Here is a 16,149-nt window from a genome sequence, read left to right on the forward strand (position 1 = left end):
CATATTAGAAGGTTCCCAAGCAAATAAATCCACATTATCTTTCAAAAAATTCTGAAGTTTTGACTTTAAGAGATAAGGTAATATCTTGTTGATCATGGTGTATTTCTCTGGTATGTGACGATTGGATTTTTGATGGTTTAGAATTCACAAATGAATTCTTGTTGCAAGTATAGTTTCTAAACCAATCATTAATCCTTTCATACAAAAAGTTGTTTGTCACTAAAACAAACCCCTAAAATCTATAAACCGAAGTATTTAAACCTCGAGTCGTTCTCCCTAGGAATTACAATAAAGTGCCTTGTTATTGGTTAGAAATGTGTTTTGGGGTTTTTGATAAGAAGCATGAAAAGTAAATGGCAATGAAAATAAACTAACAACTAACAAAGTTCTTGGCAAGATATGAGAACTAGAAGTTCTATCCTAGTTATCCTTCTCAATTGTGATGAGTATTGTTCATTGCTACCACTTAGTTAACCCTTACTAAAGAAAGGAAAGTCAAGTGGATGAATTGACTTGAGTCACAAGTCCTAGCCAACTCCCAAGGAAGGAAAGACTAGCTTTAGTGCACTCCAAACCAATTAGCAATCTCTCCAATTACCAATCAACAAAGGAATTAGATAACTCAAGTGTCACTAATTACTCTACCTAGGCCAAGAGGAACAAAATCTATACTATATCTAGAAGAGGCATTTCAACAAACACAGAAAAGGCAATAAAAGTAAACAACATAAATTGCAAGAATTAAAGGGAGGTCTAACTACAAAGGCAAAAGATCAACAATAGAAAAGTAAAGAAGAACAATTATTATGAATTACCTCTTATTGAATTGGAAGAATGTAGAAAGAACAATACTAGATCTACAACAAAATGTAAGAACAACATAAAGAAAATTACAACAAAAGAATAGAAGAAGATGAATGTAACAACAAAGAATTGAAAGGTAGAAGTAGAAGAAAGCAAAGATTAAAACCTAGATCTAAGAACTAATTCTAATCCTAATCCTAATTCTAGAGAGAAGTGAGAGCTTCTCTCTCTAGAAACTAATTCTAACTACTAAACTAAACTAATGGCAACTAACATATGTTTCCCTCTTTACTCCTTGGGTTAAATAGCATCAGAAATGAGTTGGATTGGGCCCACAAGGCTTCTAAAATCGCTGGCCACGTTTTGTTTCAAGTGGACTAGGTGGCAGCAACGGCGCGTGCGCGTACTTTGCGCGTGCGCGCCACCATACTTGTAGCAACTATGGCAAATCTTATATCGTTTCGAAGCCCCGGATGTTAGCTTTCTAACCCAACTGGAACCGCATCATTTGGACCTCTATAGCTCAAGTTATGGTCATTTAAGTGCGAGGAGGTCGGCTTGACAGCTTTCCGGTTCTTTCATTTCTTCATGAGTTCTCCAACTTTTCATGCTTCTTTCATCATTCCCTTGATCCAATCTTTGCCTCCTAAACCTTGAATCACTTAACAAACATATCAAGGCATCTAATGGAATCAAGGAGAATTAGATTTAGCTATTTTAAGTCCTAAAAAGCATGTTTTCACTCTTGAGCACAATTAAAGGAGAATATACAAAACCATGCTATTTCATTGCATAAATGTGGGTACAAGGTGATAAAATCCCCTAAAATCAATACAAGATAAACCGTCAAAACGGGGTTTGTCAGTATGTCACCGATTTAAAATTTTTCCATGTTCCTGATAGCACCAACGGGCTTGATGTAGGGGTCTCCTAACCCCACCACCCCAGGAAGATGCTATTTCAAGTGTTGATCCTTTAAACCCAATGCGTCAAAAGCATTTCTGAAAAGCAAATTCGAATCTACTCCTGTATCAACCAAATTTTTTTTACGATTCTATTCCCCAACTTAACAGTGATAACCAAAGGCTCATCATCATCATATGTGGTGTACTGGAAATCTTCTGCCGTGAATTGCAAAGTTGAAATTCTAAATATCTTCAAAACTTTCAAGTTTGCAACCTTAAAATCTTTCTCATTGTATTCTTGGATTTGGATTTTGATAATCCATTTTTACCCGCCACTACATTCACCACGACTAGGGTTGTTTCCTCCGGGGCATCCGTAGTCCTTGTATTCCTTGAGTATCTTACTTCTCAATCTTCATTATCAGTCTGCCATTTAGGCGGCCTGACATGGTGAACAAACTCGGGAAGCTTTCCATCCTGAATTGTCTGTTCCAGTACATCTTTCAAATCAATATAATCTTCCGTTTTATGACCATAAAATTTATGATAGTCACAATATTGCAACTTATTCAGTAAAACCCTTGGCCGAATTTGTCTTGCTTTTGGAAAAAAGACCCTATGAGATACTTGTTAATATACTTTCGGCAAGGATGCCACAAGAGGTGTATAGGTAGTGAACTTTCCGACTTGAGGAACAGAGGATTTCGGGAATGACGATTATCCCGATCCTCCGACTTTGTTTGGTGATGGAGCTGGGTTCTTTCTTTTCGTTGATACCACCTTCGAAACATCCTCATCTCGCATGTATTCTAAGGCTATTTAGTGAATTTTTTCCAAGGATTTTACATCTTTGGAAGTTAAGTGCCTTCTGAAATATCCTTTTAATAATCCCGTAATCAAACACAGACACACGACTTCGGGAGTTCGTGTGTTCACTTCCAAAAGGGCTTTATTGAAGCGATCCAGGTAATCATGGATGCTTTTTCTAGATCTTTGCTTGATACCAAGCAACAAAATCATATGCTTAGCTTGGGTTCTTTTATGGTAAAATGTGCTAAGAACTTGGTTTTGATGTCAGCAAAAGAGATAGATCCGAAACAAAGTGTGTTAAACCATACCATTACTGGGCCTGACAAGGTCACTAAAAAAGCCTTGCATCGGATCGCATCTCCTACACCTTCTAAATTCATCCTTTCTTCAAAAGCATTAAGGTTCTCTTGAGGATTTGACTTTCCATCATACTTCAAGTCAGTTGGCTTATCAAAATGCTTTGGCAAGCAAACTTGAAGGACGTGGGAAGTGAACGGGGTTTGACCCATAATCACATGTTCTCGGGTTTTCCTATGCCTTTTAGGACTTGGACTCCTTTGCAGAGTTCGTCACCTTTTAGACTAGGAGGACCGAGACTCATCCCTTACCCACCTATTAGGTTCATGAGGTTCGACATTGCATTGAGGCGACCTCCTATGTCGCTGTGGTGAGCATGAATGTCGTTGATTGTTATCCTATTGTTGCTCAGAGATTATCTCTGAGTTTTCCCTTTCACAATTACGACCATTATGCTTTCTAATCATATGACTTCGGCAGTGGGATTGTCGTGATTGTGATCATTCTACCAATTGATATTCCAACTACAGGCGATGACGTTTTAACTCTTGTATCCGATGACTCATTTCCTACATGGCATGATGGTAATCATCACCTGACCTTGCAAAGTGACGGGTTCCATCATTATGAACTTTCAGGCTGGGTATCTCCTAATTTTCATATTCGAAAGGAACTTGATGTTCTTCATAAGTGGGGGTGACATTCGTTTTATGTCCATCTTCTTGATGCTGATCTTTAAAAGGAGTATCCGGGTTGATCACTAAATGAATTTTGTGTTCAACCATGATTCTTAGCAAAGTAGGATCCTAACAGACAACACCAAATGTTCGTTCTAGGTGTAGAGATCGTGAATTAATGTGTCGAGTAGATCAAAGATCCTATTTTTGGTAGAAGTAGAACTAGACCAGGGGACAACCTGCAAGACACTTCAATGCTTAAGTTAACAATGTACTTTTGGTGGTATGTTTTAGTTCAGAGTTTACCTACTGAGTTCTCTCTTCTTTTATTCCTTTATTTTGGTATTACCATTTCTTTGGGCATTTATTGCCTTTATGTCATGCTCTTAATGGCATGATTTGGTGGTTTTATGACCTATGATTTGGCGATTTCATGACTTAGTAGTGTGGTTGTTATGTTGTACCGGACGTTGTCTTGTAACGCCGGATTCTTATTTAATTGCCATTTCATTTGTCATTATTTGTCTATAACAATTACCATGTAGCACGAAAGCTTGCCCATAAGTGGTTCATGACATCGTTGAGGTAATCATACGTCAAGTTTTCTTCTTGGTTCCCTGATTTGATTAAAGCCAGGTCTTCGCAAATAAGGTCTATGATCCTCGCACTAGGAATATCGGTCCCCTTGCTAAGGTTGGGGAGGAGTAGGAAAAGGTATCTGAGACATCATATGTGGCAGACATGGAGAATTTCCTATGAAATTTTTTTAGTAGCCTTATGTGTTGTAAACTTGTGATTGTTTTCTTTCGCCAATTTTAAGTCCCGACAAAGTTGTTTGGATTATAGATAACTTTAATTATATCAATGCCCTTTATATATTCTCTTTGTTTTATTATGCATTGCATGTTCATGTTTAATATTAAAGTAGTTCAACATCTAACTGTTTGATTATTTCATTAAGGTTGAGTGATGAAGATGAGGTTTTCAGGTTCAAATTGAATAAATTTATCAACATTAGTGGTATGCATGAGACAAGATCTTGTTTTCTCGAGGTGTGATCATGATTCACATGAATAGAGTAACATGCACACTGCGTTTCATGCCCTATAATGGATATAGGATAGCATTTTTGGAAGGTTGTGATACAATGTGACCACAACTAGACTTTGAATAATCAGACAGAGGAGTGGTGCTTTGAGATGGTCCAGAAAGAGAGTCTCTCAATATGATGCACCTTTTCTTGTCTCTATAAAGGAAAGTAAATGTGAGATTTTTAAGACATAAAACTTAAAGAGAAAAACAATATAAGTGACTAAGCTTTAGAGTAAATGATAATAACTTTAGTTAAATGTGAAACTGAAAGTTCATGGCTTGATAAAAACCCTTTTATGGGTGTAAAAAGAAAACAAGGTAGCACTATAAGTACTAAGCTATGTATTGTTAGATTTATTGTCGGATTTTAGCATGAGATAAAAAAACAAAATATAATTACAATCGAATTTGTTGATGGAATAATCTACATTGACCCAAAAAAATTGACAACCTTGTCGGGATTTTTTATGTTAATAATGTAGATTTATGGAATAATCTACATTAGATAGTATACTATATTAAAAAATTAAATTATTAAATACAAAATATATCAAATCAAGCAATACAAATTACAGATGATAAAACTAAATAATCTATGGGTCAACACAGTCATCTATGTTATCCTCCGGGCTATTGCTCACCTCTTGTTTTCGCTTAGCACTATTGCGTATCAGAGAAAGTGATAGAAGAGTTAGCGGTGTTGGTGATGAACCCTCATCAATGGAGTGGCCACTAGCAAAGACTTGTTCATAATATACCACTATGTCCTCTGTTATCTTTCGAATATTCTCTTTATCCTTCAATAGATACATGCAAGCCAGCCCAAGTAGTCTGTCTATTTTTTCCCACCATAAACACGTTTATTTAAGCGAAATAAGATGTGAATCCACTCCTTAACTTTATGCAAGTGCTGGCCTTTGGTCATGTAAGCTTTACATGAGGTTGCGGATATGCTCACATAAATCTCAAATTATCTCTTGAGAAAGTGATGGTGTATTTATAGTCATAGAGGAGGAAAATAGACTCAAATAGAAAGTATTAGCAAAAAAGGTCAACAAGAAGCCGTTTTGTAGAGGATATGTTCACTCTACATGTTATTGTGTCCATATTAAATCTTGTTATTTGTTTTTCCACGAGAATGTGCTATGTTATGGAAATTCAACATGGATACAATAACATGTAAAATTCTCAAAATTGTAGAATCGTAAGAGTGAAATGTCCACTCTCACTTTTTCACTATTTTAAAGGCCCTATCAAATAGCATGTAGCATAGTTTTTACTTTCGATTGGCATTTTCTTTTTGAAATGAACGTCTTGATATAGCTAAAACTAGTTATGAACAATTACATTACAAAGGAATAATCATTTAAAACAACCAAAAAGTTAACCAAACAGTACCTACAAGTTGCAAATTGAGGCGATATCATAGTTTCACATGAATGAAGAACAAAGTTTTTGTCACATTTTTTAGGTCAATCACAAGTACTTTACAAAAGAAGTTCACCACCAAATATAAAAGAGGCTAGAATACTGATATAGTACTATAACTTCTTGCACCCCCAAAATTCTATTCCTAGTTTGGGCCTTGAAAAAAGTGAAAAGGTCATTATGGAATTGGATGCAGATGAATAAGGTCGAGATAATGGCTCAAACCTGTTTGTGAGATTTTTTGGTCAAGTCGCTCGATGAATTAGATTTTGTCCCATATCAATCAAAAGATGGGATAAGGTGTCAAAATATAACACAAAAAGACAGTAGAAATTTATTGAAGTAAGTTGCTTCATTTTGATGTGTATGTTTATTGATTTGTTGTCATTTAATTATTGATTTTATCTATGAATTATTTCAAGAACAATTTTGAGGTTGATTATACTGCTGGCATCAAATGGGCTCTAAGGACCTTAGGTAATAGATGGAAGGCCCATAAGTATTATTTACGAGAACAATACTTCTATCCTAACAAAAGAAAGACATAAATTCTGGCTGCAAATCCATCAGATATACCACCTGTTGAATGAACTGCTTTTGTGGACTATTATATGGACCCTAAAACAAAGGTAAATAGTTATTCTATGCTTTTGTGTTTTCTTATTCAATATTCGCTATGGTTATTTGGTAACATTTATTTACTAATTTTTTTGTGTTTGAAAATCATAGAAACAATATTTGTAAAACGCCAGAAATCGTGAGAAGCTTATGTTTCACATGCCGGTGGAAGTAAAAGCAATGCTAAAAGAGTAACTCAGATGGTAAATTTTTGTTTTTAATTTGTTGTGCCTAGTTCTATTATACTATTTACTTATAAAATTAGAGTTTACAATAAAATTTGTGAATACCTTTAAAATTCTATTTATTGTATTAGGAGAAACAATTGGAAAAGTCTGTATATCGAAGCGAGGTTATTATATCAACTTTGCTAAAAAAAGATGGGAATTATGTAAGCAGAGAAGGACAACGATTAGCCATAAGTGTCTGACACTTTTTTTATATGGCCGTATGTTTTTTTTAATGAATTAATTATGTGAATACACTAGTCTAATGCAATATGTATTTGTTTGTAGGAAAAAATATCAGAACATTTGCCTCAAGATTAAGAGCATGCTGCTACTGAAGGTATTCATTTGAAAGTCTTGACTCATCCAGATGATGCAATTGGGAAAGTCTGTGGTTTTGAGAATGGTAAGCGAGTCCGTGGTTTTAATAATGCTACAATCCCTAGTGATTTTGGTAAGTCATCTTTGGAGTTGCAAATTGCGGAGGTTTTAGCAGTGTATTGCAACAGCCTGTCGCAGATTTTGGTAAAATTTTTATTTTTCAAAAGTAGCTTATAAAAGCTAACTTGTAAAAGATGACTTTTTAAAAGTTGTAACATTTATGTTTGGTAAATCACTACAAGAAAAGAGAGTTATTTTAACACTTTTTTTTAACAACCATAGTTAAGGGTAAAAATTAATATATATTTTTGACAAATATTACAAATGTCAATTTTTCTATATTTTCTTGATGAATAATTTGACTGTAGAAAATTACTCCTCAATTTTGACACTCATTTGTTTTCAACTTACTCCACTGTTCTTCTTCTTCGTTGAGCTCCGTCAATTTTGGCATCACATTGCTCGATCATACTACTCATTCTTCATCTTCAAAATCTCAATTTATTCTTCAGTTTTAAGATCTCATCTCATTCTTTGTTAAAAATTTTTGTTGAGAATTTTTATGGTCAATAAGTGTCAAAATAATAGAATTTTTTTTACGGTTAATAAGTATCACAAAAAATATATTCTCAAATTTTTTCAACAAATTATTTTTGACGGTCAATATTTATCAAAATAAGATTTAAGCTTTTTTTACAATTACTTATATGTTAAAAATACTATTTTTGACAAAACTTTTATTAACGTATTTTCATAGTTAAAATTGTGTCAAAATTTGTTTTTTTTTTACGAATTTTAATTCTTTTCTGACACATATAATTCTAAAAAATAGTGTATATTGTTATAGTGAATCAAATTAAAAATAGCTTTTAATAAACACAAGCAACAACAATTGCGTTTGGTAAAATAGCTTTTAAAATTTAAAAATACTATAATAGACATAAATGCAAGCATTAAATTTGAAAATTAGTTAACACTATGAGGTTATATTAGATTTTTAAATTTTAAAAAGCACAAGCCAACTTTGAAAAGCTCTATTTTAGGTGCTTTCAAAAGTGTCCCGATCTTTTAAAAACTGCAAGTACAAGTACATCGTCTTTTTGATTTACTAAATACAAAATGAGGAGCTTGAGCTTTTAAAAAGTACAAGCATCTCTTCGAAAAACTTTACCAAACCAAGCCTTAAAGAGGCAAACTTCAAGAAGTTAAGAATTAAGTGATAACTCACCATAGATTTATACGACAGAAATACAGTAATAAAGTACCTACCTTCTCTGATCATGTGCCACACACTCATTCGAAATGATGCACCTCATGCCTTTTAATTTTAATGTCAATTTCTATCTAATATATACTGTTATTAGAGATAATTTTATTTTTTATTGTATAGAATTATAGAACTTGGTGTTATTTTTTTTTAATCTTTATTTGAACAATGCATATTTTTACCGTTATTATGTAGTTTGTTAATTTTATTTTAATAATTGTTATGGTTGTTTTAATGGTATTTATTATTATAAAATATTTTTAAAATGTTAGTAAATATATAGATAGAAAACAATATATGCAATTCAATTTGAAAAAAAACTATTTAATTGGTAATTATAGCCTGAGAGTTTATTTTAAAAGAAAATATTAATTTTAGCCATGGATTTATGTGTTATTAAATAGTTAATTAATATTGGCCACGAAAAAAGACATGAAAAAAAATTCGACCTGTCTAAACTTTTTCGTACATGAATTTATTTTGTCACAAAAATAATCATGGCTAAATAACTCACTAAGATTAGCCACAGAAAAAAAAAGTAGCAAAAAAATCCGGCCTGCCACTATTAGTTACAGAAAAAAACGTGATAAAATTATACATTTCGTTTATATTATTCTTATTTAGCCACGATTTAAAGTGTGAGTAACTATATCAAAACTGTGACTATTTAAATGTTTTTATAATCTACAAAATCGTAGCTAATAGACCAAACACTGCGACTAAATAAAAATATGTCACTCTTGTTAGTCACACGTCTTCATTCGTTATTAGTGCGTCTTCGCTACAATTTTTATTTTTACTTTAGCCACAGTTTTTTCATGGCTAAAGTCCATATTTCTTATAGTAGTACTAGCAACATCTAAAAAGCAATGTGTAAAGATGTTAAAATTGTGAGACTTAGGAATCTCCTCTTTATTTTTTTGTTTTTTTTTGTTATTTTCATTCCGGTCATTAATAAGAAAATATGCATCAATTTTATCGTTTGTTATCTAAATTTTATTAGTCCATTCTTTTTTATTACACTTGTAGATACAATAGATTAGATAGAAATGAGAAAAAAACCATTTGAAAAAGATCGAGTTGGGATAGCTCTAAGTAAAGCAAAAAATGGTAGAATATTATTTTAAATGTATCATATATTTGATTAATGTAGTTAATAGTTAGTACGTAGTATATACAATTTTTTTATACGATTATATTAGTATATATTAAAATTAATTATTAATATAGAATATATATTAAAATATAAAATATATATTAAAAATAAATTAAATTATATAAATATATAGTAATTAATTTTAATGATTAATTTTAATATATAAATAGTATTTTTATTTTGGTATTTGCTACGGTACGATGATAAATTCATACGTACCAATATGTTTAAAATATGGACAAATAATAACAATCTACGTGAAATTTATTTTACACATCAACATTTAATTTTTGTTTTTTTAAATATATATTATATCACTACTTTTACTAATACGTCCCTTTAATTAAATAAAAATAAAAAAATATTTTTTATTTAATTTTATAAAAAGTCTTAAACATCCTTCTTTTATTTGATTAGAAAAAAATATCCTTTTAAATTAAAAAAAATTTAGAATTCAATTAATCCTAATTTTATAATTTTAAATAATTTAAACAATAAAACAAAACATATTAAAAAATAAAAAATCAAAATTTTTTCATCTTTTTCAATTTCTCTAATTATTCGTGCCCTCTAAGCAAAACATATCAAAAAAACAAAAAAAATCAATCGTTTTTCATCTTCTCTAATTACCCCTCTTAAACAAAACAGGAAAAATTTCAAACCAAACCCTAGGTTCTTCGCCGTCGTCGTCCCATAGGCTCCACTTCATCTGCAAATGAGCCTCACCAGGGATCAGATCCGAAAGTAATGCCTAAAGAGTCAAGAAGCTCTTCACCTTTTCGTCGATTAAGCCTCAACATTGGCCATACAAGCAAAGGTTCTACCTCTAAAGAGGTTGGGCACATGTCGCATTTGAGCTCCACACCAGCTCTTAAATCAAACATGCAAGATGTGAGGGGCTATGTTAGATCAAACACTTTAGGCGATGATAAAACTTGTGATGCAGGCAGCGGGGAAGAACCTAGGATTTTGGTTTGGGATTTTCACTGTTTTGTTTCAGAGGGGTAACTGAAAAAAATGAAGAACGATTGATTTTTTGTTTTTTTTATATGTTTTGTTTAGAGGGGCATGAATGATTAGAGAAATTGGAGAAGATGAAGAAACTTTGATTTTTTGTTTTTTTAATATGTTTTTGTTTTGTTGTTTAAATTATTTGAAACTATAAAATTAGGATTAATTGAATTCTAAAATTTTGTTAATTTAAAAGGATATTTTTGTCTAATCAAATAAAAGAAGGATGTTTAAGACTTTTTATAAAATTAAATAAAAAATATTTTTTATTTTTATTTAATTAAAGGGACGTATTAGTAAAAGTAGTGATATAATATATATTTAAAAAAAACAAAAATTAAATGTTGATGTGAAAAATAAATTTCACGTAAATTGTTATTATTTGTCTATATTTTAAACGTATCGGTACATATAAATTTATCATCGTACCGTAACAAACACCTTTTATTTTTATATATACCATGAAAAAGCAGTGACTCGTCCTCCACATAAGTTTAGTAGCAAAAAAATAATTAAGATAGAGTGTGAAGATATAAGAGAGAGGAATGAGTGGTTGTAATCATCTATGGAATAAGAATTTTGTCTTGCACAAACGGTGATAGAATCTCTCCTTAGTTTTTCGGTTAGGAGAATTACACTAATTATATTTTCAAAAAGTATAATTGTTTTTATTATAGAAGAATGAATTTATATATCTATAATTCTATATACTTATCTATTTGATATAAACGAAGGGATTGAGAAGAATTTGATGCACAATCTTCTTTTATTAAAAGATATTCTGTTTTGCTATTTTTTTTTAGAACTTAATCTAAGACCATATTATAAAAAAATAAAATACTTATTATCATGATTAATTTTAAATTTATTATTCTTATAATATTTAATAAATAAAATAAAACTCATAGGCACATTAATCCCATATTTTCATAATTAGACTAAATTGACACTGACCAAAAAAAGACTATAAATTGAATAACATTTTAATATATCAGATTAGATAAATATGTTAAGTGTATATAAAAAATTAGTTATTAAATTAATTTAATTTTTGTGAAATATATATATTAAAATATAAAATATGTATAAAAATAAATTATATAATATATATTTATATAAAAATATATAATAACTTTTGATGTGCACATATAATTTTATTAAAGAAAAATGGACAAAAATACACTTAAAAATTTATTAAAAAAAACATAATTATTTAATGAGTTATATATGTATACAAATAATTCCTATCTTTCTGTGGTCACATTCATTACTCTAACAATGAAAATATGTCTCCATTAATAAAACTGTATATATGTAATGATTTCATCTAGCATGGCACTACTGTTTTCATTAGTGATGGCTCTTTTGGTGACAAAATGGATATTATTTTTAAAATTTAATTGTGTTGCAATTCAATTATTTTTTGGACCTGTTTAGAATTGACATAAATTAGGAAATAAATTTTCATTCATTCAAGGAAAATTACACAATAAATATAACCTAGTAGATGAATTACATTCCAAACTTCAATTTTGAACAATTACCATAAACAACAAGATACAAGTTCTCAATCCTAGACAAATAATAGTCATCATTATTTTCTTAATACACTTTAATTTTTTTTAAGCTGACTAACAGTAAGCTCTCCCTTCTTTGGACATGACTCATTCCATAAACTTTTTTTTTAATTTTTTTTTGAATTTTCATATTTCTTCCGCCTTCTTTAATTTTATCAACCTATATAAAATACTCACATCTCTGATCAATTTTCTATGCAATTTTAAGAAATAACAAAAGAAGAACACAAATCATGAAATGAAAAAAAAGTATAAAAAAATATAACACAATATGATACTGATCCGTTACCTAAATACTGGCCCACCACAATAATCTCGAAATTGGATCTTACCAAATAAAATAACTTCTCCGAGAATCTCTTCAACCAAAACTACTAAAAACCTAAAAATCAGAATATCATAAAAAAATTCCGTCAAAACCAATAACAAAGATTCAAATAACGGCCACAGATACAGGTATGTAATTCATTTCATTCTCACTTTGAATATTTTTACACACTCACTTACTTGAGCGTTGGAGTCTTTGTCCAACGCCGTCACCCTCACAAGAAGAAGACGTTTCACTCTCTCACTCTAAAAAAAGCTAGTTCAAACAATAACAGAACGAACTATAATTCAGAGATATCTTTTACACAAGAATAAATACCTTTTTCAAAAGACATCAAAAAATAATCTCAGAATTTAAATTAATTCTAGACTTCAACATTTAAATCCATATAAATAATTGTCATTATTATAGTAAAACTTCTTCTTGTTGTTTTTTAGTAACGAAGATGAGTTGTCGAAAATACTGGCACAATTAAGGGAGATGGAGCTCTTCTTTCATTACGAATTTACGATATAGCTATTTTTTTTCTTTATTAGGGTTTCAAAAATTTCTTCAATTTGTGTTGCTATAAAAAGAAATAATAGAGACAAATTCTTTTACTTAAAAATTAAATTTTAAAATCAAATATTTAATGTGTCATAAAGAATGACATCACTAATAAAAACAGTATTAGATTGAACGAAATCGTTATCCCTATTTAATTTTACTAATGAAGATACACTCTCATTGCTGGAGTGATAAATGTGAGCATCGAAACATAAAATTAATGTGTACAAATAATTTATTAAATAATTCAAACATAATTATATCTTTCATGTGACCTTTTATGTATATTTTTGTCTAGTCTTCTTTTTATTAAATTCAATCTACCTGTATTATAAAAGATGAAAAAGGTGTGCGTTATATGCGTGTCAAACGGGTCAACGAGATAATAAGTTAATAACACTTTCATCATCAGTTTAATGTGTCAACAGAAGAGACCATAACTACTCTAACCTACTAGAAGCCGTGTCCTCTATTTTGTTACTGTGACTGCTTTTTTTTTTTTTGGTTTATTTATTGGTATTAGTTGCTATGACTTTGTTGGACAAGTCTATCTGTCTATGTTTATCTGCATCCAGTCACATTGCCCGAAATTTCTAAACTTAAAAAAGTTACATATTTTAGGTTTTTTGTCACAGAAAGAAATTAAAATGAAGAATTAACACAGCGGATTTTAAAAAAAATTCAAATTATATAAATTAGTATCAATACTCACTAACGTGTTATTTATTAAATATGTAGAAAAATAAAATTGGTTGAGATACTAAATAATTTATAATTTAATTAAAAAAATTTTAGATTCAAATCTTGAAAATATTTTTTTTATGAATTATATAATAAAGAATATTCTAAAAATAATTGACACTAATTATTCTTTCATATTCCTATTATATATATTATGAAAATATAGATATTATTCGAGCTCAGTTTATCTTTGCGGATTTAACTCTTACTTTAGTGGGTAATCTATAAGACTTTATAAGTGCTCATTGTAACAACAAAAAGAAAATAAATTTAGGTTTACGTTTCATGTTACTAGATCCCTAAAGTTGGGTTTGTTTATAGGGATAAGACATTGAAATAGAGATACTGAGATATAAAATTGTGTTTAGCAGATAAAATATGGACAGAAATGACGTATCTAGAGATACTGAATTAGTGTATTTTGTGTAGAAACACTAACTAGAAATACAACTTATTTTTTATTTTTTATTATTCTTGTTAATTTTTTATAATTATATTTTTTATTATTATATTTTTCATCTCAAATTTTTTGAATGAAAAAAAAAAAGAATAAATTGAATTTTCATAATTTATTCTAGTTTATTACTAAATAGAATACAAGAACACAATTTTGTAACTCTGTTTATCAATGTCTTATCCTATGCTATTTTTAATGTTTTGTCCTGTCCTATTCTTAAAAACAAACGCAACCTAAATGAATTGTATCAAATATTACCCTTTTTAATTAATAAATTAAATCTAAATATTACGAAAAGAAAAAGAAATAAATAATTTAGGATATGCTCTGTCTAATGGTCAATTATCTCCATCCTATGATTAAATAGTTAACTTAATTCTTCGTTTAAATAAATATTAAAAATTTGAATTTTATTTTTTATATATTTTAATTATTGATCTATGATAAATTTTTTAAAAATTCAAATTTTATTTTAATTTATATATATCATAATTCATTGGCTACTAATAATTTTTTAAATAAAATTTAATTTTACAATAAATTAATGTTTAATTTATCGGACTAAAATGCAGCGCAGGAAAAAAGAAAGATTTCATCATACTATACGTGAGGCGTATGTATCAAGTATCAACTCAAATTCAAAGTCAAGTATATGGCAAACTCGAAGAAAGTAGAATGGTCATTAAAATGGTGATTTATTATTAATTATTTAATTATCATATCTAACGCATACTTACCAAAATAAACGTGCGGGCGTGGTCCAAAATTATATCCACTCCAACAGTGGCATTGACCTATTTCGTGGTAATCCCTTTTTGCCCTTCAATATTATTCGTCAATAGTCATCGACGTGATTACATTAAATGTCTTATATATATTAACCACCTTTAATTTCTCTTTTCTTTTGTATTTTTTGACATAACTAATTATATGAAATAATGAAAGGAGTTTTTTCTACTCTAAGAAACTTTTATTTATCTATAGTGGCTTTTTTGTTTGAAAATTGAGCATTATTTTAAGTTTATTATTGTTGTGAAAAAATAACATTATGATTACTACTAGAAATAATAAAGTACAGAAGAAGCAGAGAGAATGAATTTTTTTTCTATTATTGCCATTTTTTTCTTATTGATATTTAGAATTAATAATAATCATATTTAAATCTTAACCAAATGAAATAACAATAAGGATAAGAAAAGGTACATTCAAGTATTTTATAGCAATGATTTATTTATTCAAATTTAAGAATAATTTCTTAATTAGTTTCCCAAATAAAATTAAAGAGAAATAGGAGGAGGAAATATAAGCATGTTCAAGATTTGACTATTGGCATATTATATCATCATTCTGTTCCAAGTACTCCCAACAAAATAAGAACGTGAAAAACATTACAATCCGAATGACGTGTTCCCGTGACAGACGCTACGATTCTAAGCAAAGTCTTTTAATTCAACAAAGGGCATTTCTGGTACTAAGCAAAGTCTTTTCATCCCAAGACCATAACGTAAGACCAACTACATTTGCAAATTCGAATAAGTGATCTTAATTCTTATTTTCTTTCATTTTCTATTTTGGGTTACAATCTTATATCATCATTTAAATTTATTTATCACTTAATATATAATCTAACCGTAAAAAAAAATAAAAGGGAGATAAGTTATGTAATTATTTTTTTAAGGACGTTAGTTCTATTAATATTTTTTATAATCTATATATTATTAGATAAGATGTAAAATCTAACTATGTTGATATACATTGGATTTTCAAGATTATCCCCTTTTTTATAATTGGAAAAATTAGAAAACGAGATTAATTCCTTTCGAGTGT

The sequence above is a fragment of the Arachis hypogaea genome, chromosome 5 (assembly GCF_003086295.3).
Source record: "Arachis hypogaea cultivar Tifrunner chromosome 5, arahy.Tifrunner.gnm2.J5K5, whole genome shotgun sequence".
Classification (NCBI taxonomy): Eukaryota; Viridiplantae; Streptophyta; class Magnoliopsida; order Fabales; family Fabaceae; genus Arachis; species Arachis hypogaea.